At 35.4% G+C, this 18,784-nt stretch overlaps 1 long non-coding RNA gene across 1 annotated transcript; it reads right to left on the minus strand.

Annotated features, from left to right (window-relative positions):
* Positions 1 to 1,500: 1,500 nt before the first annotated feature.
* LOC131432096 (uncharacterized) lies at positions 1,501 to 2,444 on the minus strand. The gene is made up of 3 exons (XR_009229786.1): positions 2,191 to 2,444; positions 1,842 to 2,109; positions 1,501 to 1,786 (listed from the first exon to the last, which is right to left on the minus strand). It is a non-coding gene; the product is annotated as an uncharacterized LOC131432096 (long non-coding RNA).
* Positions 2,445 to 18,784: the final 16,340 nt, after the last annotated feature.

The raw sequence follows: 18,784 nt of genomic DNA on the forward strand, positions 1-18,784 counted from the left end.
AAGTTTTTAATTGGTGTTACTCCAGCTGGAATAATATTATATTGCAGTAAAGCTTACTCAGGCAAAGCTTCCGACAAATTAATCTTCGATGAAGAAAAAATGGTTGATAAGTTTTGTCCTTACATAGATGAAATCATGACAGACAAAGGATTTACCATAGAAATAGAGCTATCTCAAAAAGGAATCAAACTACATATTCCACCATTCCTGAGATGTCAGCGGTTAACAGATGAACAAGCCTGCATAAATGAAGCGATCGCCAAAGCAAGAATTCACGTTGAACGAATCATGCAAAGATTGAAAATGTTTGCCATTCTTCAAGGAACCCTTGATGCCTCGATAATTGGTCACATAGATGACATAATGATCGTCATTTGCAGCATTGTTAACCTATCTAGTCCTATTATTCGTGAAGATAAATTTTTAGAATTTTATTGCTGAAATACTTTTATTGAACATGTGAACAATTTTTGAATGATGACTCCTTGATAATGCTAATTTTAGAATAGAACGAGCATTCACTACGATAACCAGTTTGATTGATTTGTATTAAAACAGCTTTTATTCAAATATAATAAAATCGCACAAGTTATCGAGAAGTTTTATTTAAGATTTGATGAATTATTCACCTGTGAGTACATAATATAATGTTTTCAATTTGTTTATTATGTTTTCAGTGAAGGAACAATCAAATTCCACTTCAATTAGCAAAAAATCGTCATCCTGCGATGAATATACAATAAAGTCGCAATTTTTGCATTGGAGCACCCACATATTTAGTTTAACTTGTCAATAGTATGCATGATGTTTGTTTAATTTTAAGTCACCCGTAATAGGACAACGTTTCAAATATTGTTTAACTGTCTTACATCGTTCCATATCCTTGACACTGCCATTTTTACCAGAAATTGGACATTTGATCTCAAGAACTACGTTACTGAAACAATCAATGCCGTCTGGAGAAGCACCGAACCAATTTTCTTCGTGCTTCACAACCAACCCACACTTCATTATCGTTGGGTTTCGATTTCGTTTGTAACATTGGAAAGCTTTAGATACGTATAGATCGCTGAATTTTCCAAAAATTTGATGTTTGATTTTGTGTTTCAATGGCAATTTCAATAATTCTTGCCAAACTCACTGCGAAATTCTTCTTATAAAACAACTCTTCCCGGTCTGATTGAAAAGTAATCTTTGCTACTGGAACGTTGGTGTGTGTATGCTCTAGTAACATCTGTAGTTCGTTCATTGTACAACACTGATTATCAGTAAATCTTATCACTTTACATTGCAGTAGTCAGGCGCGTAGCCAGTGAAAAATTTCGGGGGGGGTTTTAGAACATGGTGATAAATCAACACATGTACAATTTATATCACAATGTTTCCCATGGGTTATAATTTTTTTGTTTCGGGGGGGGGGGGGGGGGGGGTTTGAACCCCTAAACCCCCCCCCCCCCTGTGTACGCGCCTGGCAGTAGTCGATTTTGATGTCATTAATTCATTCATTTCTCGCTCGCTTTTGTGTTTCGCGATTGAAGAATTTGTTGCAACTGGAGTTCAGATAAAAACCAGGATCAGGATTAGATAAAAACCAGGATTAGTATTTTCAAAAGATTCTGCAATAATCTGATCTTTCATATTGACATTCTCGGGATTTAAACGAGTGTAATGTTTTATACAACAAAGTTCACATACTCGCTTTGCCTCCCACTTGAATTTCTCGCTTTTAGTTGCATCCCATGCTTGAGTTGCAGTAGTACACGAGAGATATTCGCATTTATTCGTACTGAAAAACAATAGATACGGTTATATCTGGAAACGTCCAAATAACGGTTACTTACCGATTAAGTTCTAGCAAACAAGCAACTATATGCTTACAGCGAGCAGTTCCCGCTTTGCACGAGCAATTTAAAGCCCACCGAGATACATTATTTGTTATTTTTAAAACTACTTTATGCGGAAGTTCTCTCGGATGAGATGATTATCTTACGAATCCCGTTATTATCAAATAATCCGATGATTTTTCTATGTAGCCTATACAAATAACATGTTTAGCTTCGAAAACAGCACATCCTTTGCGAATTGGTCGCTCCGAATCACCAACATAATCTAGGATATCAATCAAATTTACATTTATGTTAACTTCACATCGGTTATTATCTGAAAAACAGTAGCCGATTAGAAACTAACCTAAAACTAATTTTCTCAGTTTCTGATGTTTTTCTTATATTCAAACACTGTTCACACTAGAAAAAGTAGTACTATTCGATCTCAAATTTAATTTCTTACTCTATGAGTCCATTGTTATTGCTGATATATTTTTGTATAATGGAAGAAACGAAGAAATGTACACAAATCACGACCTCCTATATGAAAATATTTAGAAGAATCCTCCTTTTCTTAGTTCCATTTTTCATTGGCAGGTGTTACTACCGGTAATTCAGTTTTGCGACAACTTGCCAAATGGGATTGAAATATGAGTATGTTTGGTAGTAAGAAAGCAATGTTATTGGCAAATTGTCGCAAAGCTGATTTACCGGTAGCGACACCTGCCAATGAAAATGGAACCAAGAAAAGTAGGATTCTTTCGGAAATTTCCATATCGGCAGTAGTGATTTGCAACATTTTTATCGTTTATGCAAGAGTAACAACAAATAGATATTAGCAATAAAAGTACACTCGGAGTAGAAGAAAATCGATTTCAAAGTGATTACTGCTACTTTTTTTAGTGTAAACTACGATTAAACATGGGAAATCTTCAGAAATGTGTGAAATTGGGTAAGGTTAGGTTTTTTTCGGATCAACATTTTTGTAAGAGAAACAAGTGTAACGTTGATTTCTCGAGTACTAGAATGTATAGCGATCGGGTACTATTTATTTTGGATACTTTATTTGTTATTTTCAGGCATTTGAAAAATGGTATCAACACAAGTTTACTGCTCTATTCTGAATAAACGGTAGATTTTGCATAATGAACTAAGATCAACATTACCACCTCAGAGTAAAAACTTTTTCTTCAACTTTTACTATGATTTTTCAGATGAATTTGCCCGTTTTCAATACAAATCGTTGAAAAAGTGGAGTAGTTAGAAATTTTCCTACCGATTTGACAGCTCTTGCTGAAAGTATCATCTCTAAACAAGCAGCGCCTCTACAATTCAGTTTTGCAACAATATGCCAATAGCATTTTCCTTAATTAGTATATATCACGCCTTTTTTTTTTGAGAACGGCCAATAAGCCATCCATCAACATTCACTTTGAAGAGTAATTTCGAATGACTCGGCATTCGCTGAGAGTAAGTCATAATAGTAAACGGCAGAGAAAAGTTTTCTCTTTCGTCTGTTGATAAATTTAATACTTTATCTTTCATAGCTCGCTTGCAATTTCTTTCGAAAGTGGAAGTTGACAGGTGGCTTATTGGCCGTTTTCAAAAAAAAACGCGTGATATGAAGGGTAATAACGACGACACGACGAGGCACTCCGAACAAAAATCGGAATAAAAAGTATTTATGGATGATTTACCGCCAGTTACCACAAAAATAGCGACCCCTTGAAAATGATAAAAATAATCTTTTTGAGCAACACCTAAGACAAGACCTGACAACTGGCTTCTTATTCTTCCTTCCGAATCATCCTTCTCGTCATTTTCGCCCTGTGGAATAAATACCAACGTATCGGCTACAGTGTAGCCATATTTACAGATTTTTTTTATTAACTATGATAGAAAAAATATTACATTTAAATTTTTAGACTTTAGGTTTTTGAATTGAAATGAACATGAAAAATGTTTTGGTGAATGCATTTCTTTATTATATATTAATGCTTAAAAACAATTAATTTAGTTTTGATGACAAAACACGAAATATCTCATGTTGAACGTAAAATCGAATCCATTTTTGGCGTATTACCGGATCTTTTGGAAACCGGAAAAAGTCAGGTTTGGATAGAAATGCTTAGTGCGACCACAGTGTGGAACACAACAGTTCATTCTTCTCGTAAAACTGAACACACTTTCGAGTTTACACTAATTTAACAAATCTTTTTTGGTTACACTTTAATTCACTAAAAAGAAAAACGGCTTGATGTCTATTTTAATTACACTGTGCTGCCACTATAAACATTTATTACCAATGAGATTGAAAAAAAGTGAAACATTCTCCGAAAATTTTCATTTTCATTGGTGAGCTAAAATTATACATTTAAATAAACTTGTTCACTGATTTTCTTTATGCTTGGCATCATTGCTCGCGTACCCTGCAAAAGTTTTTTCTTTTCACAATGTGCAGGTAGCAACATCCAAATCGGAAACTGCCCAGAAAACCATTTCGTACCTATATCGCAAGCTATAATCGCATTATGCGTTCTGTTATATATTATAATAAAATCGCAGAGCATACTGCAAATATGGCCTATGCGTGCAAAAGTGGAGGCGATATACATGCAATTTCGAAAAATCAAAAGCTAGATGCGATGTAGTAAAGCATTTAATGTGATTCAGTTTATCAGCTTCAGTGATTTTCTTTTGTAATGTATGCGATCGTAAGTATATTTCTTTAGAGTTTATTCAAGTGTCTATGCGATTCTAACTATACATCCTACTAATGAGTAAAAAATAACAACGAGCTTTTACGGATCGAGGCTCGAACCTGAAACTTGTGGATCGTTTACCGAGTTTTCCTACTCTCATCCATACCATAGCTGTTGATAAGCCCGATTTCAGACGAATACATTCTTCTTTTATCTTACAGATGACTGAGTCACATCGCATATCTAAGCATAACTAAAATCTTACAGTGCGAAATAACTCATTACGTTTTATGATGTAAACTATCATTCACATTCACACATATTTGTTCACAATATATCGTAGAAGAGAAGGTTTATAGAATTCCTTATTGTGAGGAAGTTCGTATTGTTTCACGAACAAGTCTGTTGTTTACATAAATATTCCATGATACTGATAATTTTCAATTATCCTAACCATTTTTCAAACAAGTGTTCTTGAATTTTCAGTAAAACACTCCGTATTAGAAAGCGACCAAATATTTTTATATTCAGCCAGTAAAGTCAGAATTGTGAGCCAATCGCATTGGATGCTAGGAATTATCATCTTGTGCGAGGGGTTTTGCGTACAATGCGATATAATTCAGACAAATTTTGGATATCATGTACAGCCAAACATTTATGGAAGTAATGCGAGTTCAATTTTGTATACGGCGAGGTTGTTCAAACTATTATGCGATTGTGTGCTCATCGTCGCAATAAGCTTGTGCGATAGCATCATATGGGGAAAAATATGAACTTCAGTTATATGATTATGCGATGGTGACTATGAACCGCGTTTTAAACGATCTAATTCGTGCTACCTTATGCGATTTGTGGTTCTCTGGGTGGTCCATTTTGGAACAAAAGCAGCCCCCCAGATGTCAGGTCTTGTCTTAGAGCAACATTGTTCTGGTTGCTATGCGTTATTTGTCAAGTGACCCCAATAATATAAATAAACAAACAAATCGGAAAAGTATTTCGTTCCATTGCCAGTACCTATGAAAATGTAAGAGAAACAGGATTGAATTCATGATAAAGCGAGCTATTTTTCTGTGTGCGGTCATGTATCTCTAAATTTCCACAAGACGGATTGACACAAACTGCATTCCAGAATACGAAAAAAATGGTGCAGTATCGCAAAGTTTATTTCATATGTTATGCATTCGATTGAGACTAAAATAAATTTTTGTCTCGTGATACGAAAAGGACCCTCACAGAAGTTAAAATCAATGAAAAAATCACGATGATAAAATTGCTGCGTTCTGTGATGTCGATTCAAAACAACATAATTAAATTTAAGTTATTTTCAATAGACCCATAACAAATTATGTTAGTAACAAATAATGCATTTATTTTTGTTATTTCCCTGCCTAATCAAACTAAAAAGCTTGATTGTAATCCAAGAGGGCCTTTATTGGAGATGCATTTCTCTTCTCAAGGGAATTTTAAAAAATTTATCCAAACGTCAAGAACTGTTCAAGCGTGAGCATAATTAATTGGTCATAAAAACATGGATTGGAAGATTACGAACGTCTTATTCGATATTTGTCCGAGAAACTTCATAAATTTTATTCATATGATATAAAATCAGACAGACCCTTCAAGGCTGTCTTGGAACAATTATCAAATGATCAAAGTATTGATGAAATTAAAAATGAATTAAAAGAATTGCTTGGTTTTGCCCCTTCCCAAGTAATACTTATGAAAAAAAGAGCGAATGGTACTTCTAAACCACGCTCTGGAATTTCCCATGAACTTTACCTAATACACTTCAATCGAAGTGATGTAAACAATTTGAAAACTTTAGAAAAAGTACGTTTCATTCCCCACATTAAAATTCATTGGGAACATTATAAACGGCATAATCGTATTGAAAACTTAACGCAATGTCGTCGTTGCCAAGGCTTCGGTCATGGAACCAAAAATTGTCATATGGATATACGGTGTTTGAATTGTGGTAAATCGCATTCGAAAGACGTTTGTCCAATGAATGAAACCACTGATAAATTTTCATGTTCAAATTGCAATGGAAATCATAAATCCAATTATTTGAAATGTCCTGTCAGGGAAAAAATTTTAAACGCTCGTTCGCTTCGACAACAAGTCAAATCAACGACCTTAAATTTACAGAACATACCTGAAAATCAAAAAACCGTTACAAATGCCACGCCTAATTCTTCTAAGGCACTGATTTCTTCGAAACAAAAAACAGGTACGCCTGTCAATTTGTCTTCTAACGAAAACAATTTATTGACAGGTAGATCGACCTCGTCATCATCTTCTTCTAATGTCAGTTATGCTGGTATATTAGGTAGAAATCTATCACCTATTTCTTCTAATGTAAATAATCAAAACACACGACCGCCTTGCAGTTCTTCTTTTAACGAAAACAATTTATTAATATGTAGACCGGCCAAATCATCTTCTTCTAATGGCAGTCTACCTACAAATATTCCTTCAATGCCATTCGCTTCTTTAAATGAAGTCGATTTAGGCGATATAACTGAAAATAAAATGGTCTACCTACAAGATCAACTTTTTCAAATGATCATCCAAATGAATTCGACTTCATCACTTTTTGAAGCATTTCAAATCGGATGGAAATTTGCAAATAATATTATAATGAATTTAAAATTTAACAGTGATGTTAAATAATTATTTGAATATTTTAAATTGGAACGCTCGATCTTTGAAATCGAGTGAAGATGAATTTTATAATTTTCTCAAAGTTCACAAAATTCATATTGCCATTGTGACAGAAACTTTCCTTAAACCAAATGTAAAATTGAAAAGTAATCCACATTATGTGGTTCATCGATTTGACAGGTTTACTGGACTGGGTGGTGGAGTTGCCATTTTTGTCCAACGGCAAATTGAACATCGAATTTTACCTTCTTTCAATACTAAAGTTATTGAAAGCTTGGGAATCGAACCATTCATGGAATTTATTTCATCGCTGGAGCATATTTGCCATTCCAATGCACCGGCGAACAATTAAATTTCTTTAAAGGCGATTTGCAAAAACTTACAAGATATCGATCGAAATTTTTCGTAATAGGGGACTTAAATGCTAAGCATGTCCAGTGAAATTGTAGGCAAAATAACAGTAATGGTAAAATACTTCATAATCAACTCTCAGCTGGTTACTTCACAGTTCTTCATCCCAGTAATCCTACTTGTTTCTCTTCCGTGAAAAACCCGTCTACAATTGATCTGGTTCTAACAGATCAAAGTCACATTTGTAGTGAACCGACACATGCTGACTTTGACTCAGATCATCTTCCTGTAACATTCAGACTTTCCAACGAAGCTATAATTAATCCAATTAGTTCTATTTTCAACTATCATAGAGCTAATTGGTTGGATTACAGATCTCACATTGAAAATCATGTGGATCATGAAACTATTTTAGAAAATTCTGCGGACATCGACACAGCAATTGATAATTTGAATCATTATATTATCGAAGCTAGAAATCTTTCAGTTCCCAAAGCTCAAACTAAATTAAATTCTCCTATCATCGATGACAATCTTCAACTGCTCATTCGGTTGAAGAATGTTCGTCGACGACAATATCAACGTTCTCGTGATCCTGCTATGAAAAACATAGTTAAGGATTTACAAAAAAAAATTAAACATAGATTTACTCTTTTGCGAAATGAAAATTTCGCTAAAGAAGTTGAACAAATTAAACCATATTCTAAACCTTTCTGGAAACTTTCCAAGGTTCTTAAGAAACCTCAGAAACCAATTCCTGCTCTCAAGGAGGAAATCAAATACTTCTTACAAATGGTGAAAAAGCTCAAAAACTAGCTCAGCAGTTCGAGAGTGTCCACAATTTTAATTTAAACGTTGTGAGTCCTATTGAAAATGAAGTCTCACTGAAATATGATCATATTTCAACCCAAGTGTTATCACACGATGACATTATTGAGACGAATTTTGATGAAATTAAATCAATTATTAGGAAACTCAAAAACATGAAGGCTCCTGGTAATGATGGAATTTTTAATATTCTTATTAAAAATCTTCCCGATGTTGCCTTGAGACCTTGAGAAGTCTGTTAGCCACAGGTAGAAATCTAAGAGTGATCTGCAGTCGCCTACAAAGAAGTTTAAATATTTTCAGAGATTATCTGTCAAAATGTAAAATTAAACCAAATGCAGCAAAAACGTAATTAATTATCTTTCCTCACAAGCCAAGAGCTTCTTTTCTTAAACCAAACAATAATCACATTCTCAAATTGAATGGCTTGGAATTGACATGCTCTGATCAAGCTAAATACTTAGGTTTAACGTATGACAAAAAACTCACTTTCAAGGATCACATTGAAGGAATCCAGGCAAAGTGTAATAAATATATTAAATGTTTATATCCTCTTATAAACAGAAATTCTAAGCTCTGTCTAAAAAACAAATTGTTAATTTATAAACAAATTTTCAGACCAGCCATGCTTTATGCGGTACCAATTTGGTCAAGCTGTTGTTCCACCAGGAAGAAAACGCTTCAAAGGATTCAGAATAAAATTCTGAAAATGATTCTGAAGCGTCCTCCCTGGTTTAGTACAAATGAGTTACACAGACTCACAAATATAGAACCATTAGATGTAATGTCACATAATATTATAAGCAAATTCCGACAAAAATCGATGCAATCTTCAATTGAATCGATTCGCTCTCTGTATTAGTTAGTAAGTTGGTATATAAGTTCCTTTTCCCCATTACACAATACAAGTAGGTTTAGAATTTTCCCTACACAAAAATCTCAGAATTGCGGAAGCAAATGATGTCTTCATGGTAATAACCAAATCATATATATATATATACACATATATATATATATATATATATATATATATATATATATATATATATATATATATATATATATATATATATATATATATATATATATATATATATATATATATATATATATATATATATATATATATATATATAACAGGGCTGAAAAGTCACCACTTGTGGCTGAACACCCAATTTAAATCTTAATAATTTAATTTTAACTCATATTCCAATAAATAGTTATTAAAAAAAAAAAAAAATTGGTCATAAAATAATACTGTACCATAGAGGGTATACAAATAAACTAATGATGATGATTTGATCTACTTTGAATTCATAGTCGTGATTGCGTCGTCTAATACATTGTGTAGGTCGTCTAATACATTGTGTAGGTCGATGAATGATTCCATTTCTCAGTGAGTTTTAGAACTAGTATAAAATCCACCCAATATAAATGAGTTCAGTATCATTGACACTGACTACACATGACATGATATCATTATCATTAGGAAAACTACGGTACGGTACATGACACAAATTCAGCTCACACTAAAATATTTTATCCCTTTTGTTTCGTTCCTATATTCTAACAATCTCTTCAAGTCATTTTTTATACTTTGCAGCAGGAGCAAACTGAATATTTACTCTAAACATTGAGATAGTTTCCGTTCATTATTGCGGTTCGGTTTTCTAGGATATATCATATCATATCGATATAAACATAGTGCTTTACTTAACATTTAAATGATTTAAATGATTCTGGTTCAAAAACCTAAAATATTAGCTTAATTTCTTATTGACGATTTTTGTTCTCCATTTTATTAGCATTAGAGCCATTGTTGTTTTACGTAAATAACTGACAGTAATAAATATGTAACTAAGGTTAAGGTAACTGTTATTCGAATAACAACAGTTTAGTTGTCAGTTTCGGTGTTTTTTTTCTGCGATACCATTTTGACATTACGAGTTACTGAGGGGTAGTTAAATTTGTGATACAGTTTTCAAACACGAGTGGCAGGTCGTGTCGTCGGTAATAACACGGAGAAAAATCTATGGTACTATCAACCATATTGAAGGTTACTTCAATCGAATTCCTACATTGAAATTTGCACAACCATGTTTTTGATTTACTTTGACTGACTATGAACTTCGAAATAAAATAGAGTACAAGGCGAGGGGGACGACAGATCTGGTTTTTTCAAATAAAATACAAAAAGTCAATGGAAAGTGAAAAAAACTACATCTATCCAAACATCTAGATCGATCCGTTTGAAAGCGTTTCTAACCGTGTAAAAGAAAGTCAAAGAACATGTGATCTCTTAAAAAGTTTCTGTTACTGGTCTTGACATTCACTGAGTGTCAACATTGATTCGTCAGCAGATTGGTAAAATGAAATTAGGGTTAAACAACATTGAAAATTTGTTTTCTTGGTAGCTGGGAGCATGAAGATGGAATATATTTCAATTTATTTTAGCCGTTTGAAGGTTTACCCAAAGATATCTCTGTCTGTGATATTAAACTGGTTTTATATTTTGTTAGATGCTAAGACTTTTATGTTTAGAAACGTTTTTCATTAATACTGAAGCCAAAACTGAATAAAGCTGTGTTTAATATGTTATTGAAAATTTTATAGAAAGGATAACAATTCATTTTTTTTTACTTTAATACATATTAACAGCAAACTACATAACTGTTTACTTCATGATTTCCCTTCTAGCATATTTTGAAGGTTCGCAGACGTTAAAAAAAAATCAGACAATGGAACGTCTCTACAAGAGAAACCCTACAGTGTACGATGTAGATGAAATTCGTAATAATTTTTGGTTCGAGTTGAATATAGAAACTGTGGCAAATGACGCAGATATTAAACGAGAATGGCCAACATTCCGATAGGATATGGCAGATAATCCGGAGCATACGCTCTCGGTGTGTGGGTTAGCTATGCACCAGAATATAACAAAACTGATTTTACAGGACGATAGTTTACAACTCTCCGAACTGTCTGCATCTGGCATCTTCATGTGACATTTGCAACTTTCAGGTTTCATGGCCTATTACGATACATCATATCTCCATGATTATGTTTTTAACCAGCAAAAATCCATGAAAAGACGATCGATCCATATTCAACCGTTACTATGTGTAGCAAAGAGAAGCAAAGTGTGCATAATCATATGCAGCGTGAAAAAGCCTACTCGAAGCGAAGTGCAGTTTTTTAGTGTTGTTTTTAGCTCCGATTTTAACGTATTTTTAACAAATATTCGTTTGGAACAACCATAATTATGGTTATTCCAGTTTGATAGCTGAAAACTCTTAGGTAAATTCAATCATACTTCACAACTTATTTCAAACAAAGTTTGGATTACACATACTGTGATTTATTTTTAAAATGAGCAACAAAATCGTGAGTGCAATCATTACTTCTTGTTGATTCAAAGAAAAAGTTTGTTCGAACGAAATGAGAAGTTTTGAGAACACTATATTTTGGTTGAGGGAAATTAAATGAATTTTATTCTTTCGTTTGTATTTTCCTCATAAGTACATTGCTTCAAGTTTTGTAGTTACATAGTCGTAAATAAGTAGTCCATTCTAAATTATGTAGGGTAACGGCTCCCTATTTCATCTGAGCTCCTATTTCCATCTCATCCCTTCATCTCATTACTTTGAACATGAATAATATTTTAAAACCTACCTGAACCAAACTGTGAAATGTTTTAAAATGATTATAAAAGCTATTGTCACACTTTCCTATTGAAAGAAATGGTTTTAAGTTCTTCGGTTATCGTTTTTTTCATTTCAAATAAACTCACATTTCAATTTAGGACACATTTTCGTCTCAAGATTTACAGTTCGTCATGTTTCTGATTATCTACTAATCGATTCGTCTCAAAACATGATCACTTTTTCGCACAATTACACTACCATTGAATGTTGTATGACTTCATAATTAGTAATGTTCACTTGCTACTTGTTTAATTAACGATTTAATACTTCAAAAACTACCCGACAAACAATAAAAGTCTTTAGAAATATGAGATGAAAGTTTTTCACTTAGTTCACTTGATTGCGCTTTGTTTTCATCTCATTTGGTTTCGCAAATTTGCCAAGTTATCTCATAATGTTACAAAACAAAAATTGTTTTTCTTCTTCAAAATATCATCAAAAAGTAAGTTTTTTGGTATCCGTGACATTAGTTTAATTATATTATTGATATTAATATTTCAATAAAACTGTTTTGGCTTCGAATATTACCAGGAAGAGCATGTTAAATACTAATGAAATAACCATTGTGGCAAATCTAGTAGCACTGGTTTCATTCCGCTATACGTCAACATAACGCTGTGAAGTGTGTGTGTTTCATCGGCTGTGCACAGAGATGCCAGATATTTTCATAGAAAATATGTATTACGTTGCATAGAAACTCTATATCTGGTCTATCTGTTTTCACTAATAAAAAAGTACAGGTGTGTAATGCCAGAGACATAACTGGATGTCGTGAATACGAATAAAACTGACACTCTTTCTTTATACCTCCGAATATCAATTTGTGCAAATATTAATTGTGCAAGCTTTACCATTTTTCACTACTAGAATTCGAAACGATACACCCAAACTACAGTACAGATTAGTTACATCAAACATTCTGACACACAAATATTACAAAATAACCAGTATAGTTCTTTATGATAAAATAATTTTAATTTTCGATTTACAAAGAAGCAATCTTTATAGTTCTTTAGGTAACATTTAGAGCCATTAAAAGGGCTGATTTTGCATAATGTTCCATATTGTTGTCCATTTCCCGTTGTATTTTGCTCCAATGCAAACGACCACCAACAGGATGATGTAATCGATCTTCTTCGAAGGGAAACTGGCACTGCGACCTGAGCGTTTGAGGTTTTGTACAACGCTAAAGGTCGGCTTTCATTACTAGTGACTGCTGCTCTCGACGATAGCAAAGCAAAGTCTTGGCATTACATTCCTTTTGTGGAATTTGGCCTTTCTGTTTCAACAGACTTCGCAGCCGATTCTTAGCGTACAGAATCATTGCATGGCTAGTACTATGAATCCTACTAACACTAAGAATCCTTCCAGGTCGGGGCTCGAACATACGACAACTGGCTTGTAAGACCAGCGTCCCATGCATTGAACCGCCAACCCGGGGCACTCGACGATAGAAGTCCACATGAAATCACGACCTGAGCGTTCGAGGCTTTATACCACGCAAAAGGTCTGCTTCCATTGACCATTGCTCCACTTGCCGACTGAAGTCCAAATGAGAGTACGACCTGAGCGTTTGAGGTTTGGTACCACGCAGAAGGTGCACTCTCCGAAGCTGCTGGTCCCACGACGTCTGCTTCCGTCCAACGCACAAGAAGAAATGATCGATTTTCGCATTTTTTTTTTTGCATAAATATCTGTTTATTAATCTTATTTTTGTGTATTACATCAACATTTTACAGTACAAGTGTTTTGACCCTTTGGCCTTTCATCTTTGTTGTTCATACGATTCGTTATTAATATTAGGTGTGTTAGTTACTCTTGTTTTACATACTAATGTTTAATCATAATATTTATTTTAATTATTTATAAAATGTCTACCTACTTATAACTATCCTTAACCTAATACGTACAAATTTTGAATTATTTGTATTTCAGAGATTGAGCACCTCTCTTCAAATTTCGTGCAGTATTGTTCGAATTTTTGTTCTAGTATATCCAGTGAGGCCATCTCATGTACTTCACTGGTTCTTGTCCAAGGGGGTAGATTTAGAATCATCTTTAAGATCTTACTTTGAATGCGCTGAAGCCTAAGTTTGTGTGTTCGTGCACAGCCCCGCCAAACAGGGATTGCGTATTCAATTGCGGGGTAGATGATTTGTTTATAGACAGCCATCTGATTCTTCAGGCATAGTTTAGATGTTCTACAAATCAGCGGATACAGAGACCTAATGAGTATGCTGCATTTTTGAACGATTTTGTCAACATGTGACCTGAATATCAGATGTCTGTCAAAGGTGAGTCCTAGATAGATAACTTCATCGGACCATTGAATGACCTCATCACCGAATCGTATTCTGCATTCGTCTGATGGAACAAGTTTTGGAGATCTTGAATGTGGAAACAAGATGACCTGAGTTTTTGCTGCATTGATCACAATTTTCCAGCTTGTAAAATATTCCGTTAAAGCGTCCAGACCTGTCTGTAGTTTATTTTTCAGAGCATTAATGACACGACCTTTGTAAAGAATGGCAGTATCATCAGCAAATTGTGACAGAACACCACCACCTGGAAGAGGTGGGATGTCTGATGTGAAAATGTTGTATAGAATGGGACCTAGGATACTTCCCTGGGGTACACCAGCAGGAATAGTAAATCTTTCTGAAAGTGCATTATTCAGAGAAACCTGGAATGCTCTATCTGCAAGATAATTTTTGATAATTTTAATAAGATACATGGGAAAATTATACCGATGCAGTTTAAACACCAGGCCATCGTGCCACACATTATCGAATGCCTTTTCAATATCCAATATTGCCATGGCAGTCGTTTTGGACACTGATTTGTTTTGCTGGATGACGTTGTTAACCCTTGTGAGCTGGTGGATGGTGGATCTTCCTTTCCGGAACCCAAACTGTTCTTCCAGAAATATATCCTGTTCATCTGCAAAAGCAAGAATTCGCCTTTGTATTGACTTTTCAAACAGCTTGGATAGGGCAGAGAGTAAGCTGATGGGCCGATAGCTCTTTGAAAAGGAAGGATCTTTCCCCGGTTTCAAAACTGGGATAACTTTAGCTAACTTCCACATTGAAGGGAAGTAACCAAGCTCCCAGCACCTGTTAAAAATTTTAGCTAAGAAGACAAATGAGCGAATACTCAAATGTTTCAGCTCAATGTTGAATGTGTTGTCGAAACCGGGGGCCTTCATATTTTTGGATTTTTTCACAAAAGCCATCAGCTCATTCGCAGTGACTCTACTTTCCTCAGGAACCAAGCTGTCTGATTGGTCAACCTCAGCTACGCTATCAGCAACGGCTCTTTCATATGGACTAACAATGTTAAGTCCTAAATTGTGAGAACACACAAACTGCTGGCCTAGCGCATTTGCCTTCTCTACTAGTGTGATTAAAGGTATTCCTTCAGCTGCGTCCTGGGGTGACATCAGAGGAGGAATAGGCTTCGGTTTTTTCTTAAGCACCTTCGTTAAGGACCAGAAGGGCTTTGAATGTGGGAGAATTACTCGAAGCTTTTGCTGGAAGTTCCTGTTGCGAAGCTCAGATATCCTTTCCTGGATTATCCTAGTTAAGTTGTTATAAGTAGTCTTCCTATCTAGAATGCCAGTTCGTTGATACTGCCTCCGGTAGATATTCCGAAGTCGGATGAGTTTCTTGGTGACACTGTCGATTTGAAGAGAGGAACTCGACATGTGTTGTACTGGAACCGTCCTATCACGAGCGACTGTGATTGAATGCTGGAAGGAAGATAGGGCTGCATCGATTTCCATCGGGGAATCAAGTGGCAAATCGATATTAATAAGTTGGTCGGCGATATGTTGAAATTGGACCCAATCGGTGCGATAATAGTTCCTCCGAGGTTGAATAGGCACTGTTTCTGGTGAAGATCCCAACGTCAATATTACTGGAAAGTGGTCGGAAGAGAGCTCGTTGAAGACAACCGGAGAGCTGTCTATGGCGATGTTGCTGATGAATATATCCAAAATGGAATGAACTCCCGATCTGGAAAGTCGCGTTGGTTGATCCGGAGCGAAGATGTTGTATTGTCCAGCTTCGTAATCTTCGGCAAGTACGAATCCGTTTCGATTCTGTCTTCTGTTTCCCCACAGCTCATGCCGTGCGTTCAGGTCCCCAGCAATGATGAATTTGTTCTGTCGTCGAGTGAGCATAGCCAGATCTCGCTTCAATGATGCACACGTACCATCTCGAAGATTGGTTTGTTTGGGGCAGTACGCTGCAATGATGATGATGGGTCCCATCGTCGTTGTAATCTCAATTCCGATGGCTTCTATGAGTTGCAATTTAAAGGCTGACAGAAGCCTGTGCTGAATGGATCGTTTAACGGCAATGGCAACTCCCCCTCCTCTGGTATTTGTCCTGCCGAGCCTGTGAATCCTGTAATTGGAAATAAAAATAGAAATTTCAGGTTTAAGATGAGTTTCAGTTAAAATAGCAATATCGGCATTCTTCTCTTGAAGAAAGTCGGACAATTCCGCAGTTTTGCTCCTGAGTGAGCAAGCATTCCAATTTACTATAACCAACTCATTATATTGCATATTCGATGATGAATTTGCCTAAGGCGTTGATTTGATCTAACCGCGTTCTGCAGTTTCGTAGTTTTGTTGTCATTGTTTCAAAAATGACGATCAGTTGTTCAGCAGAGAATAAATCACCAGAGTCATCCTTTGCTTGTGGTTGATTATTGCCCCATCCAGGAGGGATTCTTGAGGAAGATTCTTTTTGGGATCCAGAGGCTGAAGTCTTTGGATTGCTGCGAGGAAGTGGCGGCAAATTCGGAATATCCCTCTTCGGTGGGAGCCGTGGGAAATTAATTTCATCCTTCTGTGGAACATTCTTGTGCGTTGATTGTTTACGGGATGCCTGTTGTCGAATTTTTGTGAACTCAGCACGTTTGGGACACGATTTGCTAGTAGATGGATGGTCGCCATCACAGTTCACACATTTTACAGCGATGTCATCTAGTAGGCAATCGTTGGTATTGTGTGGTTCGGCACATTTCCCGCACCGACTTTTCATGTGGCAATTCCTCGCTCCATGGCCGTAGTTCAAACAGTTCGTGCACTGTGTGACATCCCGATGTACCGGTTTATACTTTTGCCATTCGATGATTATGTGAAATAACGATTTAATCGTTTTCAGTTGACTCATGGTGATGGAGCCCTTCTCCAGATGAATCAGGTACAGTTGATCTCTAAACTTTTTGTCCGTATTATGGCGCTTCATTTTAAATACCATCAAAGGCTTTAGTCCAGCCTCCGACAGTGCCTGCTTTAGTTCGGCTTCCATCATGTCGGGTAGTCCTCGAATTCCAACCTTCATAGGTTTGTTGGCGGCAATATCGTGTGTGAAGTATTCCGCTTTTGTCTGCTTTAGATAGCATTCCACTCCTTTGTAGTGGTTCAAAGCCGGAACAGTTATTTTGTAGCCTTCAGTACATAAACGGATTGTTGCCTGTAGTCCTTTGCTGATCAGTGTGTTGAAATCCGAGCGCAGAGTTGGTGGGAAGCCCTTCAGGTAGAAAGGCGGCATTTTTTCCTTCTTCTGCAGTTCCTCTTCGACATCTACTGGCAGATCAGCATATTGGTTTTTACTCAGCAAACGGTCGTTTACCTGTACATCACTTGGCTTCAGACGCTTAGCATCCTTTGGATCCTTCTCGGATCTATGGCGGTTTTTACCCATAGCTTGGGTAGGTAGACAACTGCGAATAAAAAATAAAACAAAATCGAAATTAGTCGTAGTAGGTTATTCGTCTATCCACATCGAGTGTTAGATGACGAATTGTGATCGATTTTCGTACACGGTTCCCCTTTTATACGCAGTCAGTTGAAGATATGTGCCTGACTACCTCAAAATCGTCGTCCTTGCGCGAAAAAGCCAAGCAAAAATAAAGAGTTTTCCGCGTTGTTTTCAAAGTTTGAGAAAACTTAATTTTTGAGTTGTGTGTGGTTATCTCACGCTGTTCAAAATATTATCCCAAAATCCTGATCATATTTTTGATGAAATGGTGAAAGAATTATGTTGCTACCGTTAATACAAGTCGAGATATTCACGATTAAGTTCTGCCCATTCTTCCATATGGCTAATTTTGAAAAGGCACCCCATAGTAAAGTAAGTCGTATTCACGACAAAAGATGTTAATTCTGTTTTCACTAATAAAATCTGTTAACATCATTTTATTAGTGAGAACAGATAGACCAGATATAGACCTTCTATGCAACGTAATACATATTCTATGAAAATATCTGGTTTCAAATAGTTCAAATTGGTTCCAAATTTTAATATAAATGTATGTCAGTGTTCATAATCAATTATCTACATAAAAGATTTCCACTTTAACATGCGATTTGTCCGTTGATTAATAAACTTTTAAAGAATCACTGCAAATACTAATAGATACTCAGAGAGAAAAGTCTAATTTTTTACTTCTTTCTTTCTATGAACCTGTACAAATCTGTATTAAATTTAGGAAATCTTTACAAAATCGGTACTTTGATTTAAACCAGTATGCGAACGCAAAAATCTATACAATATACATATAAATCTGTATAAATGGCATCTCTGGCTCTACACTTTGTTTTAAGAAGGGCTAATGAATAAATAGTAACAATCACAGTTTTGTTTTTATTTAAAGTTCACCAAATTAACTTTTCAGTAAAATTTTAAATTTAAAGCGA

This window comes from Malaya genurostris, chromosome 2 (assembly GCF_030247185.1).
Source record: "Malaya genurostris strain Urasoe2022 chromosome 2, Malgen_1.1, whole genome shotgun sequence".
NCBI classification, from domain to species: Eukaryota; Metazoa; Arthropoda; class Insecta; order Diptera; family Culicidae; genus Malaya; species Malaya genurostris.